General features: G+C 37.6%; 1 long non-coding RNA gene and 1 pseudogene across 1 annotated transcript in view; one reads left to right on the top strand and one right to left on the bottom strand.

Moving 5' to 3' along the window:
• The window catches only part of LOC110873161, a 31,564-nt gene extending 22,947 nt beyond the window's left edge, over positions 1-8,617 (top strand). The window contains exon 3 of the long non-coding RNA XR_004865112.1: positions 8,391-8,617. This is a non-coding gene — a long non-coding RNA (uncharacterized LOC110873161). The remainder of the gene's footprint in view (positions 1-8,390) is intronic.
• Positions 8,618-9,621: 1,004 nt separating this feature from the next.
• Positions 9,622-14,782, bottom strand: LOC110870234 (annotated as a pseudogene).
• Between the last annotated feature and the right edge of the window lie 3,372 nt (positions 14,783-18,154).

Here is an 18,154-nt window from a genome sequence, read left to right as displayed (position 1 = left end):
GTATTCTGAGATACTAGGTCTTTATGCTCAGTGATATCTGGGGTATTATCCCGGGACTTCTGCTGTATGGAAGTACTAACCTAGTCCCCGGATAATACTTTCTGCAAAAAGCTTTGAAATATAAGCTCGCCCTCAGCATGCTGATGAAACAATAAAATTGATAGTCGCTGCTGTTGTAAATAAAAGATCCTCTAAAGGGGACCCACCTTAAAGTCGAAGCCGTCATCTCTCTGCGTATACGGAAGTATCGACCTGAGCTCTCACGGCCCTCGCACATAACCCCTTAACAGATATCAGCTGTGGTATACTCACCTGTAAGACTGAATACTGGGGTCTGGATACGGGAGTATATACTGAGGTGGGACACATGTAGATGTTCAAGTTCTAAAATATTAAATCTGTATCCTGAACAGGTTGAACATTTTGTGAGAATTTAAGTGGATCAAAATATCGACAATCAACGCGAACTGTTTAAAAGCTTAAAATGAAATAACAGCTTAACGGTGCTAGTGTCTAGTCAGCAGCTGATATGATCCTCTTGCACGAACTCACAAAAATATGTTTGTACATATTTCATTTTTGCATTTTAATTGATGTTATTGCATTTGTGTTTCATATTTGAAAAATCCAAAAAGATTTTCGACAACTGATGTTGGAGAGCTGAAATTCAAAATCTCAAAGGCTAAACAAGATGAATAGTTGGTTTGGTTAAAGTGATTTGAAATGGTTAATCAGATTTTGGAAAGTTTAATAAATTGTTAAATGTGAAAAATTCTTGAATATTCTTAAAATGATTAGTTGATTCATTAAGTTGAATCACAATTGTGTTTGTTTGTGATAGACTATTTGAGTTGTGCAGGTTTCTGATCCTGTTGCTACGGAAAGCCAGGAGATACATCAGAACCTGAGAAGAAGTTTAAACTGATAAAGCCAGGAGTTGATTTCAATGGTGATAACGATTTCCAGACGGCGATCCCAGCATGATGATAGGGGGAGTCTGATGAAAGTTAGAGCCAGAAAAGGATCCATGCATATGATCCCAGGCAGAGTTCCTGAAGAAGACTGTCGCAATCGATAATGTCATGTTGAAGACTCTCACTGAAGATTCCGTCAACATTCAAGGGGGAGTCTGTTGGTGCAGTTGTCTTTCGACTACATCTTAGTTCGAGTCTTAGGCTAGGGCTGATTGTATAGTGATCGGAAAATGAGAAATCATGTATTATATAGGTCCGCTTATAGGTCATATCATAGAGGTTCGCTTATGTGACAATATAGGGAGGTTCGCTCATACTGCACTATATAGGTTCGCTTATTTGTCAAGCCATATAAGCGAACCCAGATATCTATATATAGTGGAGTCATATGAGCAGATCAGTTAGTTAGTGTGTGTGTTTTTGAAGGTGTAACGGCGAAGCCCTGCCGATTTGTCTCCGGATCTTGTATATTTGTCAATAGATTAATAAACGAGACGTTAAATAGTGAAATCAAGCTATACGAAGACCGAATCAATGAATTCCGCCTCTGATTCAGTCTAAGCACTCTTCTGATCGACTCGTTAGGTCGTCAAACATTCCTACAAATACACCTTCGGCCGAGTGTTGAGTGATTCCCCCGTGAGGTATGTGAACTTGTATATAAATGGAATTTTAAAAAGGTATGTTATGCCCTAATAAATAATTTATCTTATGAAACGTTTTTAATAAATCATGACGAATAGGATTGTAAATAAATAAAAATAAAACCTAAATAATCTTGGAATTCCCGACACTCTATGACAAGCCCAAAAAAAGAAAAAGAAAAAAAAAACCTTCTCTTCTACCCATTCCATTTGGGAGTGAATAAAGCCACATTATAAAGAGTTTTGCTTGAGGACAAGCAAAGATTCAAGTGTGGGGGTATTTGATGTGCACAAAATGCAACATATTAATTACATCAATTGTGGCTTAAAACTAACCCTTTTTTAGTACTAATTTTGGAAAAAGTGTGCTTTTGTCTTCCTTTTGTATTTTCAGGATTAAATGAGCTCAAAATAACAAAAGAAGCAAAAAGACAGCAAAATCTAACATAAATACAAGAAAAGGAACAAAAGTGATATGCCCGACCCCCCGACAGCATCTTCCCAAGCAAAACAAAGAAGACAGAAGACTGAACACGCCCCGTGCTCAGTGAGCACGGGGCCGTGCCCAAGTGCAAGCAGAAAAGACAAACCCATAGGAGCTTCTACTGCCCACCACGGGGCCGTGCCCAGCGGACACGGGGGCGTGGTCAACTTCCTGCAGGCGCATTTATTGTAATTGCGAATTACAATTAATGAAGAGAGAGAGAGAGTCAGATGGACACGGGGCCGTGCCCGAGCTTCTGTTCAGCCTATAAATAGGAGTGTTTGGAGCTCTTGCAACTCATCCCTTGGCACACCACCTCTCTCACACTTCACCCACCACCCACCACCCACCACCATCACAACACCATCATCCACCACCATCATCCATTGTCCATCATAGAGTGTGTGAGTCGTCTTGGGATCCAAGATTGATCGTAAGAGTTCTTGACAATCAAAGGCCATGTTTGCCTAAGTCTCTTACATCACTTGGTGAAGACAAGTGTTTAGTGTAATACTTTTTATTTTTAATCTTTTGCACTTTTTAATTGGTTTTGTATTAATGACTTTAATTACTAGTTTCTTATGTTGAAGGTGATTCTTCCTTATCGTTTGTCCGTGGTATCTTGGCATTATTTTACTGTCTATATAAAATAAAAGATTTTCACCATTCATATCTCCACGGTCTATATGGAGGTATGTTGGCTACCTGGTCGGGGGTTAAGGGAACGGTTTGGTAAGAGTCTTGCCATTGTTCAGTGTATAGATCCTTCAAAGGACCTGGGTCAAATTTAGTAGGACCTCCTTCAATATCCAAGGGTATTGGATGGCGGGGGTCCAAACTCTTTGATCCCCTCATAAGTTAAACTACTATTAAAACTTTAACCCGGCTTCTTAGGACTGTATCCCTGCTGACTCAAACTACTTAGCCGAGGGTAACGTCGCCTTCAAAAGAGGGGCCTACCACATTATGCATTAATAACTTAATTAATTATCTTTCAATAATCCGACCCCTTTAGGATTGTATCCTTGCTGACTCAAACTACTGGGTTGAGGGTAACGTCGCCTTCAAAAGAGGGGCCTACTACAATAACTAAAATAATCTCTTAAACAAGTGCAAAAGTGCGAAAATAATCAAAGGTTACACTACACACAAGTCGGATCCAAGTGATTCATCTTGTCTATTTGTTTTTACTTTTATTTTATTTTTCAGCATTTTAGTTAGTTTTATTTTCTTAGTTTAAAAATCTTTTTCTAACATTTTGATTTGATTAGACGTTGAGGATAAACCGGTACTAAAAGCTCTTGTGTCCTTGGACGACCTCGGTATCTTACCAACACTATACTACGTCCACGATGGGTGCACTTGCCCATATGTGTGTTTAGTGTTAGTAAATATCGTGTTTTATAAATTTAAAACTTGGCTAAAAAGTGTAAAAAGGGCTTAAAATATATACCTAATATATATAACACCTCGCACACATCACTTTCACATCGTCTGACACTGATCATGAGTCTGAGTTAATAAAGAAAGTGGTCGATCAGGTGTTGGATAAAGATGAAACCAAGGGGTCAATGTTAGAGTCAAAGTCCGACATTTCAAGTCCAACTGTCAAAAAGGGCAAAAGGGTTGACAATAAAGAATTTCTGTTGTCAAAGAATAATTTGAATGACGAAACATTTAAAGTAGCATATACTTTGAATGATTCTGACAAATTATTTTCTGATGAGGAATTTCCAATAAGAGGTGTTAAAACTGAAATGATCAACAAGGTTTTCAAATTAACAGAAATTAATATTTCTGAAATAAAAGATGTAAATCTTACTGAAAAACCTAAAAAGTACACCTCAAGAGTTCAACAAAGGTTAAACAAGAAAAAAGGTTACAGTTCTGGTTCTGGTTATCAAAAGAAACCAAACCATAACGGTAATTTCAAAAAGAAATGTTTAGGTTTTATTCCACCAGAAAATCATAAAAATGAGAAAATTTATAAATCAAAAACTGTATTTGTTTTAGGATCAAGTTCGGAAGAAGAAGAAAAGAGCTCATTCTGAAAGCAATCGAACAAAGAATTCCTTGCTAAGAAGCAAGAAGGAATGAAGAATGATGCTGTTTAGAAAAAGGAGACGAGAACCTGTTATCAATACAAAGTAGTTGGTCATATTGCCTTGAACTATCCAAAGGCAACCAACACAAAACAGGAAGTCTCTAAAAAACTGAAAGAAAAGATGGTTGAGAATGAATCACCAACCAAACAATTTAAAGTTTTCCAAAATTCAAAATTTGAGGTTGGTGAGTGTTCAAAAAGTTTTTACAAAAGAAAAAGTGAAGCTTAACAACCAAAAGTGGGTTGTTAAGAAATCAGATGATAGTTCTAGCAATGATTCTGATTCGTCAAAATTAGAGGAGCTATTTTCTGGCGATGAATCTGACTCGTCAAAGTCAGAGGAGCCACAGGTTGAGCTAAAAAGTGAAAATTTAGTTCCGCCATTGGATGACGCAAACTTTCCACCATTACGGACTGAAAATTTTTAACAAAAAGTTGGAAAAGTTGAGATTTCAAATCAATTTTTTTCTGAAAAGAAAGAATTTGATGTTGAAGAAGCCTTTAACCCCAAAGTTCAAAATATTTTTGGAAAAATGGTTGACGGGAAGGTCAAAGGGGTAAAGGAATTTTATGAAAAGAAAAAGAAATGTTAGAAACCGAGTGATGATAACTCGGAATCTCCCAAGGACCGTCAGGTTTGGGAGAATCTCTATGAATAAAAATCCTGACTTGCCGGAGCTCCCAAGTTGGTAATCGTGGAGCATGAATCGGCATCTTTCTCTAAATTGAAAATTGTCATATTTCAATTTACAAATGGTATTGTTGATAAGTGAACCTACAAGTGGTTAATGAAAATAAGGGGTTTTCATTCACAAGTGGTTTATCAAGGTCATTAAGTTGAACTTGATTTAACTTTTATACAAATTGGTTGAAAGAACAAAATGACGCTTTTATCCCCGATCTTATAAGTGGTTTCAACAAAACTAATTTTCCGGAAAAACCATTTTGATTAAAACAAACTTAAGTGTTTTGAAAAATGGGAAAATAGTTTGTTGTCAGGGGGAGTTCTGATTGTTTAAGCCAAGTGGATGGCGAATTGAAGCAATTCAAATCAGTTTGTCATTTTATTTGTACAGTTTATTTTCAAATTTTCCTTGAAAATCAAAAATTGAAACATATTATTGATTTTAGGGGGAGTAAAAATTTTAGAAATTTCGGAAATTTGAAAAATCCAAAAACATGATAAAATCTAAAAAACCAAAAACATTGAAAAAAATTCAAAAATGAGTTTTGTTGTGAAAAAGAGGAAATGATAGTACATCGGTGGACTATCACAGCACGCTAAAGATTTGGAAAGTCAAATGTGATAAACGGTCTCACTGATGATATGTCAGTAGGTTTTTACTCATTCAGTAGATTGTTTTCGAGATATAAACCTAAAATCGAATACTTACTTATCTCGTGGGGAACATCTCTCGGATATATAGGTAACCCCTGAAATCTTGTTTGAAAGATTTTCTATTTCTGACATACTAGGTCTTTGTGCGTGATGATATCTGGGGTTTTTACTCATTAATTATAAAGCCTACCCTCAACATAAAAAATAATGAAACATTGAAAAATGCTAATCATATGTTGTTGAAGAAAAGATCCCCAAACGGGACACACCTAAAGACGAGCCATCATCTTTTTGTCTGAACGGAAGTTCTAACCTGAGCTCTCATGGTCTCGCATTACCCGTTTACAGATATCATTAGTGTACATTCACCTGTAAGACTGAATATAGAAGTCTGGATACGGGAGTATATTCTGAGGTGGGACACGCGAATAAGTTTAGTGCTTAAAACACTAAATTCGTATCTCGAAACAGTTGAACTTTGTGTGAAAATTTAAGTGGATCAGTATACCGACAATCTAAGTGAATCGTTTAGAACTTAAAATGTTTAAAGCTTAACGGTGTTAGTGATTTGTCTCATAAACTGATATGATCCTCTTACACAAACTCACAAAAATATTGTTTGTAAATATTTCTTTACTGCTTTTCATTAAAACAAAAACCCAAAAAGATAGTGTTTTAGTATAAAGTTTTGAAAAAATCCAAAAAGATTTTATTTCATCTTATTTTCGACAACTGATGTTGAAAAGCTGATTTTCAAAATTCCAAGTGCTAAACATGATGAACTACAGGTTTGGGAGAGTTTGTTTAGAAAAATGGTATTCTTACAAATGATAGATGAGTTTGCTTTTTCAAGTGGTAAGCAGAGATTAAAATTGTTGAATTTTAAAATCTTACTTTTTGGTAGAGATTGTGTAGGTAGAAGCAGCTAGGTTTCGACTCCTAAGGATATGCAGATTCTAGCCAGGTTCTAGATCCTGTGGCTACGGAGAGCCAGGAAACATTCCTGAACTTGTGAAAGCTGCAAAGCGTGATGAACAGAGTTTGAGCCAGGTTTCAATACTAGAACGAGAGCTATTCCAGACTACGATCCCAGCTTATCGAAAGGGGGAGTCTGAAGACTTTAAAGCCAGTTTCTGATCCTGGAACTGTGTTCAAGAAAGAAGCTGCTAATGCTGAAAAAGGATAGAGCCAAGATTGAGATGCTGGGAGAGAAAGAGGAAAAGAGAGAGATAGAGATAGAGATTGAGGATGCGTACAATGGAGAATACTTTGAAGAGAGCGAGAAGACTGATAAAGACTGAAGATTTGACATACTGAAGACTCGACACCGAAGACTTCGTCAACATCCAAGGGGGAGTCTGTTGGTGCATATGTCTGTCGACTTCGTCTTGTATCGAGTCTTGTAATAGAATTGATAGATCAAGTCACATAGTTCTAGGAAAACGGGAAACTAAGCTGAAACAACAACTTCACACGAACTGACCAGTTCATGTGAAGTGGCCAGTTCGCACGAACTGGTCATTGCAGTTTCATGCGAAGTGGATCAGCTATATATATGTGTCTTGTTCATTTCATTTGTAACGTTTGGATTCCGGTAGCGAAGCTCTGCCGAAGTATCGCCAGGCTGTAAATCGTCATCAAATCAATACAAGAGATAGTTAAAGTGATTCTTTGTGCAAATCAGCTGAAATGACTCCGATACGTCTGTTTCCGCCTTTCGTATTGGACGAGATCTCTTCTGAACGACTCGTTTGGGTCACACAACGATCCTACACTCCTAGCTTCTAACAATTCAGGTGTTGGTTGATATTAACAGTTCCAACTTCCAGAGTTCAAGCCTCAAGGTAATGTTGATTTTAGTTTTCAATTTATGTTTAGTGTTTCTATATATCTATTGTAATTTCTTAGTAAATTAGATAGATTAAAACTAGATTAAGATGGTAATATGAGACTTTTGTGACACTTGATATATTAAGCAAATTGAGATTGCGTGAATTAGGTGTTTTACATCATAAGTTCCTTTTTACCTTATATAAGTTTGTTTCAAGTAATATCTCTGTCAATTTATAATCAAAAGAGGAATCAAGTTGTTCAAAATGCTTTAGCCAAATTTTATAAAAATGAAATTTTTGAAACCGGTTGTTTATTTAATTTTTGGCATTTCTTTCAGGCACATTTTAAACGCTTTTGCGAATAATCCGGCAATGCTAATGCTTCTTGACAACGGACATTAGATGGAGCAATTGAGATGTGTTTTAAGTAAGGGTGTTCTTCGGGTTATTTTTTCGGGTTTTGGGGTTTTTCAGGTCCGGTTGTTCGGGTTTTTGGTTAGGAAAAAATGACCCGATAACCAACCCATTTAAAGTTCGGGTTGTTCGGGTTAGTTCGGGTCGGGTTGTTCGGTTTTCGAGTTTAGATGTAAATTGAAAAAAAGAATGTTTTTTTAGAAAATATCATCATATATATATATATATATATCATGTTGTTAAAAAAATATCATCACATATTCAAACATTATTTAATAGTATGGTATGATAATATTCAAAAATCTCAAAACTTAATGTTTCAAATACAAAACACTCCAAATCAGATCGTATCTATAAAAAAGGCAACTAATGTTCGGGTTTTTATTCGGGTTTCAAGTTTCGGGTTATTCGGGTCAGGTTGTTCGGGTTTTTGTGGGTAAAGAAATATCATCACATATTCAAACATCAATAAATGATTTATTTCCATTAAGGGCAAAGAAGGATTGGAGTTTGTGGGTATACGAATGTAAATTTTTTTGATATGAGTAATGATAGTTTATAGATATTTTTTTCGGACTACTACCTCCTTTTTTTTCCAGGTTGAGCATGCTCAATATTTGACCCTTGGAAGTGTAGCCATGTTTGGTCAAGAAGGAATTGTAATGGATTTGTTCGAAATATTCTTAGAAATTAGATTTGGTTTGCTTATGATTTGACTTTTTTCTCAAAGATGTAATTAATTTGGAAATGTAGTTGTCTTACAACAATTAGAAACCGGTTTTTACTCATGAGTGAATGTATAATTCAAAAATTATAGCTAAGTTTTATTACAGTCGTTAAATAATTGAATTTCAAGGATTATCCTTCATCTTTATACCCATTTTCAGACGTTGTCCTTTATGTTCAAAACTGACGAGTTTTGTCCTTTATGTTTTCATATCATACACGTTTTGTCCTTTAGGCCTAATCCAGTTAGTTTTTTCAAGTTAAATTTGGTCTTGTGCTTTGCACATGAGGGCATTTTTGTCAATTCAAAGGTTGCAGAAGCTTTGAGCTGTAAATCTGCTGTTGAACTTACCTTTGAATTGACAAAAATGCCCTCATGTGCAAAGTATACGACCAAATTTAACTAAAAAAACTAACTGGGTTAAGCTTAAAGGACAAAACATGTATGATATGAAAACATAAAGAATAAAACTCGTCAATTTTGAACATAAAAGGGCAGCGCCTGAGAATGGGTATAAAGATAAAGGACAATCCTTGAAATTCACTCATTCTTAAATTATCAGTACTGACTATTTATATATGTCGGGCTTTGGATGACAAGATGCTACCATATTGTGATAATATCATGCCACTTCTTCCTAAGGATCTTTCTAGCTGTGACCTGTATCTGTTTGTTAAGCTACCAATTTTTTTCATTCTTTTCTGGGGTGTTCTTATAGAACGATGATAAATCGGAGCCCAGTTGATGTAAAATCCAAAACTGTATGTCAGGATATGTATTTTCAATCATTAAACTTCGTTACACTTTTATTAATTTTATTGTTTTTGTTATTCAAGCCGTGTCTTTTTAGATAGTATTAAATTTGAATAAAAATAATAAGTTTTTGGTTGAAGCCGCGTGTAACGCGGGCATTAGCCTAGTTAAACAATATAATGATACAAAATTTTTGTCGGGTTTGCTTCTTAAAGCATCAAACATGTAGGTTTTGTATTGCATGAATGCATTATTCAGGGATTACAAACATTTCACATGACATTTGACATAAGGTGGTCTAACAGATAGTAACCATTTTAATATAAATTGGACTTATTTAGTGATTAGAATCACAATTGTTCTCCATCAAGAAGATCCAACATGACAACATCGTCTATGGAGAAATCAAACAAACCGTTTTGGCCATCTATTTGCGCGGCAAGATCTAAACCATTCCCCTCTGTTGAAAACCCACTGAAAGACCACCCGACTTCATCACCTATTTCCTTTAAAGATAACATGGGCGATGAGACTACGTCAGGGGAGATATTAAATGCATTGTTGCTACCGTCAACATTTGATGATGTTATCAAGTTATGGGTGTCATGTGAAGTAATATGCGGGTAAACCTTTAAAGCTTTAGAAATGGTATGTGGTTGAGGCTTAATAACTGTGACCATGGTATGCTTTGACGGTTCACCATCTTTAAGTTGTTCTTTGTCTTGTTTGGGACGTGATTTGAGATGTGTGTTCCAGTAGTTTTTCACATCATTTGCAGTTCTTCCTGGTATCCTCCCCGCAATCAATGCCCATCTAAAATTAAAATCCAGTTTAATCTCCGACGTTCTATATAACTCGTACATTAAGGGTATGGCTAAACGTAACCCCCTCAAATAAACGTATCATGTAAGCGAGAAATTATTTTTTAATAGTGGGCTTGCATGCATATATGGGTGTTATAGAACGTACTCCCTCTTACAAAACATAGTGGCCCTTCCCCATAGGGCTGTTCACGAGCCGAGCCGAACCGAGCGGACCTTTGCTCATGCTTGGCTCGTTTACAAACCGAACCGAGCGGAGCGGCTCATTTAAAACCGAGCATCAAATCAAGCGAGCATTTTTCGAGCAGTAAAAATTCTGAGCGAGCGTCGAGCGAAGTTCGAGCAATTTGGACAACCGTTTCACCCAATTTAAATTTGCTGAGAGAGATAGTGACAATGTTGGCTCTCAACTTTTAATGTCTTTAAAAACATGCACCTTTCATGGCATAATATTTTTCATATGAATAACAATGTTGTGGCTGACGAGACGATGATCATATTGCACGAACAATTACGTTGAGAGCAAGAGACGATCGACTTAGGGTAACGACATGAAACATTGAGATGATGAACATACTGTCGTTTATCGGTTTAGGGTTTAACTTTTAGTCTTGATTTTAATTTTTTATTGGCGTGGTTGGGCTAGTACATATAGATATAATTGTAAATTTGTATATAGTTGACCAAAATCTAATAGATTGGTACATACAAAACTATAAATTTTATTTAATTTATATTTTAGTATATATGTATGTGTAAGTGTGTGTATATATATAGGTGTATGTGTGTGTATATATGTACAATTTATTTTTGTATATATATACATATATGCGTGTATATACATGTTTATAGAGGTATGTGTATATGTAGATGTATATATATACTAATTAAAATAATAATTCGAGTTGAACCGAGCCGAGCGGACCTTTACTCATGCTTGGCTCGTTTACAAACCGAACCGAGCAGAGCAGCTCGTTTACAACCGAGCGTCAAATCGAACGAGCATTTTTCGAGCAATTTCCGAACGAGCGTCGAGCGAGCGACGAGCGGCGAGCGATTTGAACGGCCCTACTTCCCCATCAGAAAAATAATATCCTTCTCACATCGGATTTTGTTAAGTAGGGTGCGGGGACGAGTGGGTGAGCATGTTTAGCTAAACCCCACATATATTGATTGACCTTTCACTTGATAAAAAACAAGTGTGGTATGTCTTTTATATGTTTAAATTCTTTACTTTACCTGTTGCCTAGAAGCCTGTGAAGTCTAAGTATGAGGTCAACTTCATCTTCTTCAAAATCTCCTCTTTTTATATTTGGTCTTAGATAATTCAACCATCGTAGCCTACAACTCTTTCTGCATCGGTTTAAGCCTACAAAACAAAGAAAAGTTATCGTTTTAATACGTTATTTTGGATACACCTCGAATGTTAAGGAAATTTATATCTAGTAAAGAACCAAACAAAACAAAACCTTGTATATAAAATATTAGATTTTTTTGAACGATAAATTTGAATTATTGACAGACCACTGGAGTATCATTGTGCTACCAACGGAACCACTCGATCATATCCATCTCCACTATGCATAAAATCCCCATATACCAATTCAGGAGGAAACCCAATAAATAGGGGAAAACCCCCCCTTGTAGGAATCAAACACATGACCTATTGGTTCTAAAGCCATATCCCATTTCCAAAATTTCACTAGGCTATAAAGCGATGAGTATATAAAATATTACATATTTTTTGTGTTATTTAGAGTAAAACAAAATTAAATGCTTATGGAGATGCTACCAGAAGCATGGACGGTACAAACATTTATATATGATAAAATTTATATTTATATTTATATTTATATTTATATTTATATTATATAATGATAAAAATAAAACTAAATGAACAGTTAATTTATGGCATATTAGAATATGGGGTATGGGGTGGGGGTTGTGGCGTGAATTGGGTACAAACGTCCAAGTTACCACCCCGGGTGGGCTTGGGTTTCGGCGTGGCCCCTTGGGCGGGGGTTTCAGCCCGGGCGTTGGACAGGGCTATCAAGATGACATGGCGGGATCTCATTGGCCAAGACAAGTAGCCGTTTGGGCTAGCCGTTGGCCAACGGCTATGTGTTTAGAAAAAATTATTCACTATAAATACTCACACTTCTATTCATTTTTTTACAATATGGGGTATGGGGCGGGGGTTGTGGCGTGGGTTGGGTACAAACGCCCAAGTCACCACTCGGGTGGGCTTGGGTTTCGGCGTGGCCCCTTGGGCGGGGGTTGTGGCGTGGGTTGGGTACAAACGCCCAAGTCACCATCCCGGGTGGGCTTGGGTTTCAGCGTGGCCCCTTGGGCGGGGGTTTCAGCCCGGGCGTTGGACGGGGCTATCAAGATGACATGGCGGGATCTCATTGGCCAAGGCAACTAGCCGTTTGGGCTAGCCGTTGGCCAACGGCTATGTGTTTAAAAAAAATTTATGCACTATAAATACTCACACTTCTATTCATTTTTTTTTACCACAACTACTCCGCCTCTTCTATAATCATCTCTATCTTATTTTTTAAAAAAATTCTCATCCAACCACAACACGAAAAATGAATCCTCATAATCGTGGTTTTGACCCGAACAATCCGTGGGCATTCCAAGAAACACCTAGCCCAACATCCAATCGTCCAATTGCTCCCTTTATAATACACTCCACGATGCCAGAAATGGCTGGTTACGCATCGTTTATCTCGAATCGTTTGAAGAATGATGTCGGTCGAAAACACCAATGCCTTTCGCGCAACGCGCGTCATTGAAAAACACTAGTTTTCATAAATCTTTAGAGAAAGATATCCTCCAATTAATTCAAACATATATTTTAAAATAGAGTAAATTGTCATTTTAGTCCCTAAGTTTTGTCCAAATTTGCCATTTTAGTCCAAATAGTTTTTTTTTACCTATGGGTCCCTGACTTTTCCCTTTTATTGCCATTTTGATCACATACACTAACTCCATCCAAAAACTCCATCTTTAACCAGGGGTATTTTGGGGATTTTCATTTTAAATGTTTTCAATTGCCATTTTGATCCAATTCCAAAAAATCAAAAAAATTCCAAAAAATCAAAAAAATTCCAAAAAATTCTAAAAAATAATAAAAATTCTAAAAAATCATAAAAATTCTAAAAAATTCTAAAAATACAAAAAATCCGTTTCGGCGTGAACCGTTTCGAACCCAAACCGTTTCGAGCTGAACCGTTTCGACCCGAACCGTTTCGACGCGAACCGTTTCGACCCGTACTGTTTCGAGCTGAACCGTTTCGACGCGAACCGTTTCGAGCTGAACCGTGTCGAGCTGAACCGTTTCGAACTGAACCGTTTCGAGCCGAACCGTTTCGAGCTGAACCATTTCGAACCGAACCGTTTCGAGCTGAACCGTTTCGAACCGAACCGTTTCGAGCTGAACCGTTTCGACGCGAACCGTTTCCACCTGTACCGTTTCGAACCGAACCGTTTCGAGCTGAACCGTTTCGACCCGTACCGTTTCGACCCGAACCGTTTCGACCCGTACCGTTTCGACCCGAACCGTTTCGACCCGTACCGTTTCGACCCGAACCGTTTCGACCCGTACCGTTTCGAGGCACGATTCGCGTCGAAACGATTCAGCTCGAAACGGTTCGGGTCGAAACGGTACGGGTCGAAACGATTCACGTCGAAACGGTTCAGCTCGAAACGGTTCAGCTCGAAACGGTTCGGTTCGAAACGGTTCTGCTAGAAACGGTTCGGCTCGAAACGGTTCAGCTCGAAACGGTTCTGCTCATACCGTTCAGCTCGAAACGGTTCAGCTCGAAACGGTCCGGTTCGAAACGGTCCGGTTCGAAACGGTTCAGCTAGAAACGGTTCGGTTCGAAACGGTTCGGTTCGAAACGGTTCGGTTCGAAACGGTTCAGCTCGAAACGGTTCGGCTCGAAACGGTTCGCTTCGAAACGGTTCAGCTCGAAACGGTACGGGTCGAAACGGTTCGCGTCGAAACGGTTCAGCTCGAAACGGTTCGGGTCGAAACAGTACAGGTCGAAACGGTTCGCGTAGAAACGGTTCAGCTCGAAACAGTACGGGTCGAAACGGTTCGCGTCGAAACGGTTCGGGTTCGAAACGGTTCGCGCCGAAACGGTTCGCGCCGAAACGGATTTTTTTGGATTTTTTAGAATTTTTATGATTTTTTAGAATTTTTATTATTTTTTAGAATTTTTTTGATTTTTTGGAATTGGATCAAAATGGCAATTGAAAACATTTAAAATGAAAATCCCCAAAATACCCCTGGTTAAAGATGGAGTTTTTGGATGGAGTTAGTGTATGTGATCAAAATGGCAACAAAAGGGAAAAGTCAGGGACCCAGAGGCAAAAAAAATAATTTGGACTAAAATGGCAAATTTGGACAAAACTCAGGGACTAAAATGGCAATTTACTCTTTAAAATACTTATTTCTAAAAAAAATCAAACATACCCATTTCTAAAATAAAATATTGATGAAACGAGGAAAACATTTTGAACACGGATATGTTTAACCTGCTCTTAGAGGAACAAGGTGCCATTTTCCTTAGCCAAATTTCTCCACACAATCCTTGAGAAGCTTATCCTCTTCGGGAGTCCATGCTACTTTCCTCACCACTGAACTCGGTTCATATCTCCGTCTAATTCTTTGGTTCTCCATAGATATGTATAATTATGTTGGGGAATTTTTTGGCCTTTTACCGGTTTGGATCGAAGGTGTGTTTTAAAGAAGTTTTAAAAAAATATGTTAGTGAATCTTTGCTTACAGTAATATGAAGCACCTTTTCTCAACACCAGTTGGGATGTTCCTTTTATAGACACACATTGAAGACTTGAAGTACATGTGTCACCTCACTCCTCCACATATATACATTTCAAGCAACATACCATGACTTATTTACAAACTTTTTGAAAACATGTTGCTTTCCACGGAAGATTTTATTTTGTAAACAAATGGTGTCAACTTTTTACTTTTGTAGAAATAGGCTCTTCTATATTAATAGAGTGCGGAATAAATTCATGTAAACAACCTATTCAAATTTATTTTATTTTATTTTATTTTTATGATTGTCATTATAGTTTTTGTTAAGATATTTATAATACTTATTTGAAAAAATATTAAAAGTTCCCTATGCGTTGTGGCGAGAAGTTGGTCGACATTGGTTCGGTTATTATGGCATCGTACGATATTGACACTTGGTGTAACAACTTAAAAACTGAAAGAGGAAAACCAAAAAATAAAGTCGTCATATACCTAAAAAGATATCGACATGTGTTTTGCATTAATCGAAAACCGTAGAAACAAATATCGGTAACAATATTGTTCGTAACCAGTTTCGTTCGTTTCGTTACGACATTGGCATGTTACATGCACTCGTTCTAGGTTAAGATACAAAAAAAAAAAAAAAAAAAAAACTCTTCACTTTGATTGTTCAGCCGGAATCAGTTCGGCCTCACTATGTGATGGGAGGTTGGTCGGTTTCGATCCACGATCTATTTCAAAAAAAATAAAAAAGTTAAATGTAAGATAAATTTGATAACATGTATGTTTGTGGCTTGATCACTTGTACTTTATTATTCATAACTCGATTTCGTTAAAAAACCATATGAACACGTAACTAAAAACATGCACATCATGAAGAAACACCAAGTTAATCCGTAGGTTAACTTGTGGTTAATATTCTTTCTATCTCGATTGATTGCTGTGAGATCCTGCAAAATAAGACAACATCGTGAAGCTTGTTACAAGGAGGAGGATTGGGGGGGGGGGGGGATGGTCTCCTTGTAACCACCTTCTAGCGTGAGAATAAGAACTTGCTTTGAGGATAATAAGTGTGTGTATTAAGTGAGAGAGCAAGACATCGATACTTAAACCTGAAGATGAAGTCCTCTATTTATAGCCGAAGAGAGTGATCAGAGAGATGGCCTGATGGGCCTTGGGCCTGATAAGGAATATCCTATTTGTCTCATCAGACACGGTCGTTAGTTGCAGGCAAATGGGAAATTGGCGAACACTGATTGGATCCTTGTGTTCTCGCAGTTGTCCTTGGTGTCATGTCTGTCAGTTAAATGGAGATCATGGAGCAATGGTTGGCGCGCGGTGATTGGTGACACATCAGCGTCCTGGTGTATTTCTTGTCCCCTGCAAGATTGTTCATCGTGAGCCGTTGCTGAGCACAGCCTATCGTGCGCCTATTGGTCACCTGCTCTGACGTTCATACTACTTGTACTATTTTGAGTTATCTTGCTGGCACCATGATGCTTGCGCTGCTTAAGCTCGCGCCATTTTGACTGAAAATGGCTTAAGTGCAAATTACGTCTGATTTGGGTATAGTTCCTTACGCGCGACCTAAGCGTATCATCATGTAGCCGGCGCAGGATTTGGGACCATACCCCTTCTAGTCCATCCAATCCAGTGCTTCTTCCATGCGCGGGCGCGAGTGGTTGTAGCTCTGGACTATAAATGTTAGGACCTATTTGCTCTGCCTGTTAAAATAGTGATTTTTATGGTTTGGCCTTAAACCTTAACGCGCACCTGATTTGCTTGTTGTGTTATGTGGCGCAGCTATTAGGCTTTTTTTATACGAAAGAATTCATGTCACGCGCCTACTTTTGGGTTTTTTTAAATATTATAATTTATAAGATATGACAAGAATACGTAAAAGAATTATAAGTTTGTTGTGGTGGAGGAAAATGTAATTAATTACCCATAGTTATGTTAAAACTAATAAGATGAGGAGCTAAAATATAATCTATACTCTCTATTAAAGGAGCTTAGATGATAACCTCACTTTGCTTACATGTCAACTTCTTAGGTATGCCACATAGTCCTCGCTCATGTCATAATTACGATTTATTTATTATATATAAATATTAAAATCAGATTCTTTTAATATATACAAACTAAATTTTTTAGGAGGCAAATTTGAATTGCATGGGGAGTTGTATGGCCATTTAATGCACATCATCAGAGCTAATCAAATCAACTCTCTCTTTCTTCTCAATTCAAATTACGAGCTTCATTTCTCTCTTGCTTCTCTCTTCTCACTTCTGGCGATTTCTAGGGTTTCTCTTTCTTCTGTATTCAAAAAGCTTCAAGTTGAAGAATGTATTCGGCAAAGAAGTCCGATGGTTCTGTCACTCGGCTATGATGATCTCAAAAGTCTTTTACCAGTTGATTTTGGCATGGCAATGATGGCGGATGGTAGGGTTTGACCTACAACCCACCTTGCAGCCATGATTTCTGGTAGATCTGAGCCACATCGTTTTGTTGTACTTTTCGAGTCTTGGCTTTCTTGAAGCCATCTTCATCACTGTAGTGAAACCCTAACCGCCGTCACCATAGGTTTCTGCTGATAATACCTGAAACGGAAAACCCTGGCCACCACTTGGGGTGCGATTGTTGACTATCGCTGTGGTGACTGAAACCCCATTCGTCTGCATGTGTGCGACTGTTGACTATCATTGCGGTGACTATCGCTATGGTGACTATCGCTATGCCTCTGTTTCTGCTCTGGAGATGTCTGGTGGCCTAATAGGAGATGTAGAGTTGTATTGTCTGCTAAAATAGAAAAAGGTTGATTTGAGGTGACTTCCGTCAAGTTCCACATAACTTCAAGTGGGTTTTTATTGTTTGAGGGTAAAGGTTTATAATAATTTTTTATACAATTTGAAATTAGGTTTTGGAGCTGGCTGGAAATGCAGCAAGAGAAAACAAGATGAGTTCTCTTTCAAACCCTAGGTTATCTCGGTTCCACTCCGAAAACGTTCCGCCTGTCGGTTTCGTGCAAGGAAGTTACATGATTGGAAACTTCTGTAGTTCCGCATGTTAAGGTATGTGTTAAGTGATTGATTTGTGTGTTTATGGTTTTTAGATACTGTATTTGGAACAGGAGTTGATTCTTGCGAAATTTGTTAGGTTGGGTGACGGCTGGATCTGGATACGTTTAAATTTCTGTTGATTATTTTTTAGAATTTGAGTTTACAGTTGTTTGTTAGCAGATGATTTGACCGAATTTGAGTGTGAAAATAA

This window comes from Helianthus annuus, chromosome 8, assembly GCF_002127325.2.
Source record: "Helianthus annuus cultivar XRQ/B chromosome 8, HanXRQr2.0-SUNRISE, whole genome shotgun sequence".
NCBI lineage: Eukaryota > Viridiplantae > Streptophyta > Magnoliopsida > Asterales > Asteraceae > Helianthus > Helianthus annuus.
This window is presented reverse-complemented; position numbering and strand designations above follow the sequence as displayed.